The 6,621-nt window shown below is 42.4% G+C and overlaps 1 non-coding gene across 1 annotated transcript; it reads right to left on the bottom strand.

Annotated features, from left to right (window-relative positions):
- Positions 1-5,250: 5,250 nt before the first annotated feature.
- On the bottom strand, positions 5,251-5,357 carry LOC125496219 (small nucleolar RNA R71). Its single transcript, XR_007272916.1, has one exon. It is a non-coding gene; the product is annotated as a small nucleolar RNA R71 (small nucleolar RNA).
- Between the last annotated feature and the right edge of the window lie 1,264 nt (positions 5,358-6,621).

Genomic DNA, 6,621 nt, shown 5'->3' with positions numbered 1-6,621 from the left:
TTTAAAACCAACACTATCATTAATTTGTCTTTTCATCTTTTCTTCTTCCACTGCTTTATTTCTCTCTCTCCCATTATTACCAAAAATTCATTGTCTTCAAGAACGGTCGTTTCTTCAGGTGCTCCATCAACCCCAGGGGAACTAAGAACCAGGTATTTCTTTTCTTAAATCTTTCACATTGTTTTCATGGCCCCTAAGGAAAACCTTCCTAGAAATAGAAAATCAAAAAGAGCCCCTAAAGCGATGGAAAAACTAGAAGAGGTTGTTATAATCGAGACGGGGGTTATAGGGGGGAAAATGTCGCTAGTGAATTTACTGAAGAAGACATAGACACTTTCCTTGAAAAATCTGGATTACCCATTTCTACCAAAATTAGGGTCCCCAAAGTAGACAAACGCCCCGACGACTGTCCCGAGGGTTGGATAGTCCTCTATGAATACCCCTTCAAAATTAGGTGCAAATTCCCTCTCAACCCATTAATGACACAACTTCTAACCATCATGTAAGTTAGCCCCTCCCAAGTTATGCCGTTAGTATGGCGAGTTGTCCATGTAATTGATAAGCTGACACATGGTATGAGTATGACATTCACAATAGAAGACCTTCTGCACTTGTATGAGGTCAAGACAGTGGAAAACACTAGGTATACCTTCTTCTTGAAACCCGGGCGACACTCTTTTGTGGAAAATTCAGAGGCAAATGACAAGGGCTGGAAGAAGAGATACTTTTTTTGTGAATAAGAAATCCTTGGGAAAAAACATCGACTTCTTGTGCGACGGTTGGAATTCTGAAGGTAATTACCATCCTCCTTGCTGCGTTTTTTATCGGGTGTATTGTCGTCGTCTAATTTTCTTTGTATTTGGAGAGGTGCTCCCACTGCCTGTCGAAGAATCTCTCTACTCAAAAACCAAAGTCAACCGGTTGTTAAGAATTATTCCACCCAAGAACGGACGTTTAGGAACAACTTCAAACTTCCAGCGCCTGACGGTGACGTTCTGCCCCAGTCCACCGACGAACATACTAACACTACCACCGAGCCTACCAACAACACGTCTCCCTCCATGGCATCAGGTACCTTTTCTATATTATGAATTGAATGACTTTTCCTTTTCTCTTCTTCTATTCTGGCTTGTCTTTGCTGAACTGATGCTGTTTGTACTTTCTAAGAAAACGCCATGTCTACCAGGTCAAAGACACCAACTATCGCCCTCTCTAAAGCCGAAATGTTGGAACGGGCCAAGAAGAGGAAGCAATCTGCTAGCAGCCTGGCCATGACGTCGTCGCCTATGAACGCTCCCAAAGTCACCAGGACAGCTAGTTCAACTGACGCTCCCAGAGTCCCTTAGGACGCCACTACAAGAGGGAGAAACTTTCACCATCAGTCTCCCCAAGAATTTCTACAAGATTACTGCGCCGACTATTTTCCTGTCGACAGAGAAGTTGGCTTTTCCTGCTCCTCAACGTCGCATAGCTAGCCTCCCCTTGACGATGGTGGCGAATGAAGGACTGGCTCTGCAAATTCATGTAAGACATCCGGCACATATTATAATAATTGTTTGTATAAAATTTTACATACTGAAGACGATCGTCCATGTAGGTTGTCCAAAACTCGTTGGCTTTGCGTTCCGCCGCCCTCACTTTGGAGAAGGAGTGCAAGACTTTATGCGAGAAATCAGAGAGATCCACCGCGGCCCTGACGGCGGCGGAGAAAAAGGTGTCAGATCTTTCCACGGACTTGGCCAAGGAGAAAAAGCAGAATGCCGACTACGCGGCTGACATGGCGTCGCTGAAGGAAGAGACGGACGCCGTAGTGGCAAGACCTCGTGAGGAGCTAGTGGACGCTGCTAGCCGTTATACCTGAAAGACCAAGGCTAGGTTGATGAAGCAATTCATGGAGGGACAGACGTCAACATGGATTCCTGAAGCGGGCGTCAGGCAGTTTCTAGAGGTGTTTGGGACTCCTGAAGATCTGCTCCATGACGGTGTCAGTACCACTAACGCCATGGCGACCGCTGACTCTGGCGTCAACACCAAGGCCACTAACGCTACCTGATCTCTATGAATTCTGCAAGGTGTTGCGACATCTACAACGAATAGTCAGTTATGTAATGTACTTTTGGAGGTGTTGTGCCACCAAACTTGAATGTTTTTAATTATTTTTGTGTGGTGTTGTCGTAAATCTTTAACCTTTGACTCGCGTAGTTCTTTTCTAGTTGTTATGATAATGTTATATTTGTGTCCATAGTTCGTATTTTGCTATACCAAGTTCGTTTTTCATGAATGTTGTTTATGTATGTATGTGAACACAAGTATGTATGTATGTAAATGTGTGCATAAGTAAGGTACCTTGTTGTGTGGGCCAATTAGTGTTTTTGCTGCAATGAAGGGCCAATTACCACTTCCAGCTAAACACACTTGTCTATTGATGTTGTGACTGTAAAGATTATGATAATCCGTCCGACGAGATGAGGCGTCCGTCATGTAAAGATGTTAAGAGACATGTGTGTTTCCCCTGTGTCGTCGTGGGACAGCCATAAAAGGCGTGTAACTAATAACACTGACGCCTGGTGTAATGACATTTATCTGTGTGGTAAAGGAATCGACAAAATTGTCAATATAGCTCAAGTGCCAATGTTAGTAAGACGAAAAATAAGATGTAAATCTACAACGAAACGAAGTAAATTTACAGATCAAACAGGACGTTACTTACTTTCACTACTTATTACGTTATGACGCGTCAATCAAAAGTGATAACGCTTAAGGTGAACGGCGTTCCAACTCCTTGGGATAGGCTTACCCTCCTTAGTGCATATACGATAGGCGCCGTTCCCCACTATCTTTTGAATACGATATTGACCTTCCCATGCTGGTGCCAACTTTCTGATAAGTGCGTTCCTAACGCACTTTATGACTTTCTTTTTGCTTGTTTTGGTTCCCTTTTTCCCCTTTTCTTCCCTCTTTCTCCTCACTTTTCCCTTCTATTTCATTCACTTGATCATACTTGATCATAGTGACATTTTGCTAGATTTTCGATCTATTTTGATCGAATTTCTAACACATATGCTTTCACCATGTTTGCTCTTATTTTTATTGCAGGAATGCCACCTTTCGGGGCCGAGTAATGCGAGACATGGATCAAGGGAACGAGCTAGAGGATGAGAGGGAGCATGAGGTGCTCTTGGAATCCCCCGCACACGATGGTGCACGCGCACATGCTGAAGGTGCGCCCGCACCATCGACAAATTGTGAAGCAAAATACAGACGCCAGTGGTGCGCCCGCACCCAGCACAAGGTGCGCCCGCATCGACCATTGGTGCGCCCGCACATCTGACGGAGATTTTATGCTTGAGACAGAAGACTCAGATGCGCCCGCACTGACCATTGGTGCGCCCGTACATCTGACGAAGATTTTATGCTTGAGTCTGGTGCGCCCGCACCTTTGCATGGTGCGCCTGTAGCTCCTTATGGTGCGCCCGCACCATGCATTCCGGAAAATAAATTTCGATCATTAAATCCTTTTTCTCATTTAGTTTTAGACTTACGCTTTATTCTATCTTTCACACAACATTCTAGGGCTTTGTATTAGAGAGAAAACACTTTCGTTTTCATTGGTAATTGAGATTAGTGATCATAGTTTGTGATTCCATTGATATTCAAGGTACTTTTCGTTCATCTTAATTCAAAGTTTCAGTTTTTAATTCATTCTCTTGGTGTTTGTTTATGTTCTTATATTATTTAAGATCTTCATTCTCTTAGTTTATTAATTGCGATTTCATTAGTTTAATCATTACTTAATCATGTTTAGCCTTGATTAGTCATAGATTCATTTTTAATTGCTTTAACTCCATGATTAGTGAGTAGTTTCATAATCTAGGGTTAGGGTGAAAGTATGAATTAGGGTTTTAAATATGATGTTGATGTGATTGTGATGTTTAGAGAAGTTTATGCATTGATCTTGGTGTTTTGAACCTTAGGATAGATATTGATCACATTTATACTTTGGTATTTGATTTCAAATGTTCTTAATCGAATTTTGAACTCTTTTATCATCCCCAAGAATCAACTTAATTTCTATGCCAAGATATTGGATGGAAATTAAGGGGATCCTTCATTAGGGGTTTTCCAAACTTATTGAATCTCTTAATAATTAACTAAAGACCATTCGAGAGAGGATTTAGTTGATTGATTAAGTGATTACTCTTGAGGCCATTCGAGAGAGGACTCAAGTAATTTGAGGGAAATAAACCTTGCATAATCATCTCCGTACATCACAATCGCATTAGCAATTCATTGCTATTCTTATTCATACTAGTAACCTTAACTCTAGTGTCTTTTATTGATATTTAAACTCGTGTTATTTGCTTGTTCGTTGCTATTAGTTAGCTTAATATGATACCAAAACTCTTTCAAACCCCAAATACCTTCAATTAGGTAGTCTAACTTGATAGACTTTAACCAATCCCATTTTCCCTGTGGATCGACCCTTGACTTGCCCTTACTATCCCTTAGTAATTGCTTGTTAGGACTATAAATATTGTTTGGAAAGCGGTTCTTAGTACCCTAATAACACACTAAAAACCTCTTATCAAAATGGCGCCGTTGCCAAGGAACTTGTGCTATTGATTGAAGTATATTTTAGTTTAGTTTGCTTAGTTGATTTTTCTTTTATTTTCTTTTTAACTGTGGTTGTTATTTGCTAATCCTCTGCTTAGCTTTGTTGTGTTACATGAGAAGAAGAACTCACGGTTCACCCACATTGCCTCTAGATCCTGAAATCGACCGTACTTGCGAAAGCTTCGGAAGAATTTGGAAAATTGACTTTGGGTTCCGAGCCATCTTCACCAATCTCAAGTACATCAAGTGAAGTTGAATCAGAAATGGGTGAAGCAAATCCACAACTGTTTAGGGATTTCGGAAATCCGGGTTCCTATGTTCTTCAAGGTGGAATTCGACTCCCCACCACCACTCAAATTTCAGCATTCACCCTCAGTATACTCGGATGGTGAAAGCAGAGCATTTTGTGGGGGTCAGATGAAGATCCTCTAGACCATCTCGACAGGTTTCTTGAGATTGTGCCATGATAACAACTAATGATGTCTCTCCTGACTACATCAAGATGCATTGTTCCGGTCCTCTCTTACCGGAAAAGCAAAGTCATGGCTCAAGAGCTTGCCTGCTAATTCCCTCACTACATGGGAAGAAGTCACAATGGCCTTCTTGAAGAAATACTTCCCGGAGTGGAAGACTGCGGACATAAGAAAGAAGATCTCCTCATTTGAGCAAGAGAAAGATGAGACACTTGCTGAAGCTTGGGAGCGGTTCAAGGAGATGATCCGTTCATGCCCACACCATGAGTTCAACAAAATCTACTCATGCGATTTTTCTATGATGGTCTTGATCCGATTTCACGGGCCAACCTTGATGCTGGAGCGGGAGGTCAACTTCTAAGATCCCGCAAGAACAACTTGAGTCCAATATTGAGGAAGTGATCAAGAACTACTCATGGGGTGGAAGACGAAGAGGTGCTCAACCTAAGAAGAGCGGAAAGTTTGAAATTAGACCCATGGATCAAATTCAAGCCAAGATGGACCAACTCGACAAGAAGCTCTCCAAGATCAATCTTGCATCTCTCTCTTCACAGGTAAACTCTTTTTCTTGTGATATTTGTGGTGGTACTAACCATGATACTTCTTATTGTGGAGGTACCCATTCGAGCATGTGGCGGCAATAATTCAAGAGGAGATGGGTATCAAGGAAACCAAGGGTATAGGAACAATCAACAAGGAGGTTGGAGACAACCTCAACAAAACTACACCCAAGGATTCAACCAACCTCAACAAGGATGGAATCAACCTCAACAAGGGTACAACCAAGCTCACAACCAAGGGTTTGCGCAAGGGTATAACCAAAACCAAAACTATAACCAAGGTGGTTCCTCCTCACAAGGGTCCAACACTTACCAAGCTCCACATCAAAGGACCAACAACCCAAAACCTCCCTCCAATCTTCCATTCCCCAAACAAAATCCCGAACCTACACCATCTCCGATCCAACCTCTCTCCAAATTCTAACAACTCCAATCCATGAACCAAATTCTCCAAAACCATGAGCAAAGGTTTCAAGAGCTAAAGCCCCAACAAAATGCTTGAAACCCAAATCGCCCAAGTAGCTGAGAAAAATCCCTCAACCCCCACAAATCAACTTCCGGGCCAACCCATCCCTAAACCCAACCTCCATCAAGCCAAAGCCATTCATTTGAGGTCGGGAACAAGCTATGCGGGTCCTGGGATGCCTAATGGGGAGTTAGAGAAGGATGAAGAAGCTGAGGTTGTTGAGAAGGAGGATGGAGCTGAGGAAATGAGAAAGAGGAAGTTGAGGAGAAAGATGAGTCACATGTTCAAGTTGGTGACAAAAACCCATTGCCATCACCTCCACCAACCGAATCTTATGTGCCTCCGGTTCCCTATCCTCATAGGTTGGTAGAGAGAAAGTTGAGTGACAAGTTCACTAAATTTCTTAATGTGATGAAGAGCCTGCAAATCAACATCCCATTCCTTGAGGCTATGTCTCAAATGCCAGCTTATGCTAAGTTCTTGAAAGAGATCCTCTCCAATAAGCGAA

The sequence above is a fragment of the Beta vulgaris genome, chromosome 3 (genome assembly GCF_026745355.1).
Source record: "Beta vulgaris subsp. vulgaris cultivar EL10 chromosome 3, EL10.2, whole genome shotgun sequence".
NCBI classification, from domain to species: Eukaryota; Viridiplantae; Streptophyta; class Magnoliopsida; order Caryophyllales; family Amaranthaceae; genus Beta; species Beta vulgaris.
Note: the sequence above shows the minus strand (reverse complement) of the source record. Positions and strands in the feature narration are given on the sequence as shown.